The sequence below is a fragment of the Solanum verrucosum genome, unplaced genomic scaffold (assembly GCF_900185275.1).
Source record: "Solanum verrucosum unplaced genomic scaffold, falcon-dt-bn FXZP01000147.1, whole genome shotgun sequence".
Classification (NCBI taxonomy): domain Eukaryota; kingdom Viridiplantae; phylum Streptophyta; class Magnoliopsida; order Solanales; family Solanaceae; genus Solanum; species Solanum verrucosum.
The window spans coordinates 2,014,002-2,016,579 of record NW_026020343.1 but is presented as its reverse complement, the minus strand read 5'-3'; the positions used below and the strand labels follow the sequence as shown (position 1 = coordinate 2,016,579).

At 37.2% G+C, this 2,578-nt stretch overlaps 1 pseudogene; it reads right to left on the bottom strand.

The window, feature by feature from the left end:
* Positions 1-242: 242 nt before the first annotated feature.
* On the bottom strand, positions 243-1,276 carry LOC125837447 (uncharacterized; annotated as a pseudogene).
* Between the last annotated feature and the right edge of the window lie 1,302 nt (positions 1,277-2,578).

The following is a 2,578-nucleotide window of genomic DNA, read 5'->3' as shown; positions in this document are numbered from 1 at the left end:
AAAAGACCAAAAGACCCTTGAATTAGCTGCTATCGGAGTGACTGACGGACCTGACTGACGGTCCGTCAATCAATCGACGGTCCGTCGATTGGGTTCGTAGGTCGAGTCTGCCCGACAGGGCTTCACTAAAACGGGCATAACTTTTTACTCGGAGGTCGAAATTTAGCAAACTCGGTGGCGTTGGAAAGATAATTCAATTATCTATCTAACCATAGGTCATGGGACACATAATTCGTTTTGTTCTAAAATCTATGACCATCTGAAGTTGACCCATTAGAATTTTCAGCTAACTGGCTACTAACCTTCGATCTACGGTCAGACCTACGGACCGTGGATCGAATGACGGTCCGTGCTGGTCAACCGTAGTTTGGGACTGAAGTTGGGCTTTTGGGGCATCGATCCACGGACACAAACTACGGTCCGTGACCTGACTTACGGACCGTAAGTCCGGCCGTGGGTCAACACTTAGCCAAATTTTCTGACTGAGTTCTGGGGAAGTTTTCTGTCACGAACCACAGACCTGCAGGACGGACCGTGAGTCCATCTACGGTCCGTGGATGGTGTCCGTGAGTGCCACCTGTAACACTAGAAATCTGAAATCTCTATTTTTGGATACGGGGTGTTACATTTACCAAACTGCTAAACTGCATATTTCACAAAATCACGGGCATAGCTATTCTCGAAGCATGTAATATTGAACTTTTACCTTTGCAAAAAGTTTGAATCTTTAAAGTACCTTTCATTGTATATCAAGTGAAAGCTTTTTGTATGGTCCTCCATACTCAATGGTGTCGAATTCCTTGATTTAACACTATTTACCTTCTCTTTCATAAACAATCATGTAATTTCTTACTCTTCCCCTCATTTTGCGACACCCCATCACCATTTCTAGCTTCTTCTTTCTTATTAGCTTTCTCATTTTTCCTCTTCCCTCATAAAAACCTCACTTCTTCCTCCATTTTTTTCAACTTACACTTCAATTCTTTGTTTTCTGTTTCATCCTCACTATCCGACTTCAGGCTCTTTGAAAGAAAACACCCAATTGTTTCTAAGAGACCAACAAGTTCTTAAAAGAAAGCACCCCAACGGTTTCTTTGCTACAATATCTCAACTAGTTAATTCTTTTTTAATCTAAGTTGAAAATGAAAAGGATCTCCAAAAAGATGCGAAAATTAATATGGGGTTGAAGAATTCAAGCATGTTGATTCTATTGAGTTTGGGGAAGTTGAAGAATTGTTATAAAACACCAAGAATTAAACTTTCTCAAGTATATCATTCGTGGGTTTCTTTGAGCAAATTGAATTAAATGTGTCAAATAAGTCTTGGTTTTGTTTTTTGTGACACTTTTACCAAGGAAGTATTAAATATTCTTATAAAACCTAATGAAGTTAATTGGGGACCAAATTAATATTTTTAAAAGTTGTTAATCATTTCAAAAATAACAAAACTCCATATTCCTTCCATTTATACAAAAGAAAAACAAATCATTCAACACTTCTCTAACTTCTTTCCACCAACAGCGCTCCCCTTCAACTAACAGGTTCCTCCAGATTCTCCGCCTTATTATCGTCGGTCGTCACTCTGTTAAAATCTCAATGTCGTCATTGACCATCACGCTTCTACCAGATAAGTTGGTTTTTTTTGTGAAAACATTTAGGATTTGTGAACACGAAACTATTGAACAAGAACACATTATTGATAATAAAGTTTTTCCTTTTTCTTCGGTTAATAAACAAGAAGTTTTTCTATAGTTGTAAATATTGAATAACGGGTTACTGGGACCTATTGTTTCTTGTTTTTGAAAGAAAAACGAGAAATCCAAAAAACCCTAAACTTTGGGAAATTATTTGAATATCTATGTCATGTATATTGGGTTGTTGTTGTTCAGGAAAACTCATTTTTGTTGCTTTCCTTCTTCTTTTTGTGAGGATGGTTTGTTCAATTGTCCAACATATAACTTGGAAGAAGTGTCATATGTTGCAACAAAAGAGTCATATGTTGGTAGAAATTCCAACATAGTGGTCATATATTGCAACAGATGGTTAATCTGTTGTAACAGAAGTATAAATTGATACCCCTTATTTTCTTATAATCAAGTGTAACCTTTTTTGTTTACTTGTAAATAAAACCTCACAAGAAAGTTCATCTTGTCACACCCCGAGGTTATCCCTAGACGTAACACGGGATCTAGGATCACGAGTGACCCCAAGCCAACCCTGAGTCTTGCATATAACAAGCATACTAAAAATAACTAAGTAAATCATGTACTATGCGGAAGCTAAAATAGTGGATATCTGAAATAGGGAAAAGCCCAACTAGTTTGAAAATATAAAATATAATACGAGTTTAGTACTGACTGAACCGATATTTAACAACTCGAGCTGAAACTACTACCATGTATGAAAAGCCTTTAACTAAATTGAGTTGCTGGGACATGCCCCCAGCAAACTCTAACAAGAGTGAAACTAAAAATAAAGACTGAAATGTAAAGCATATCTATTGTCCTCGAAGTATGAGGACTCACCACTGAAGCTTCTAAAGTCAGCTTGAGGATCAAATTAAGCTTGATCCGGATGCT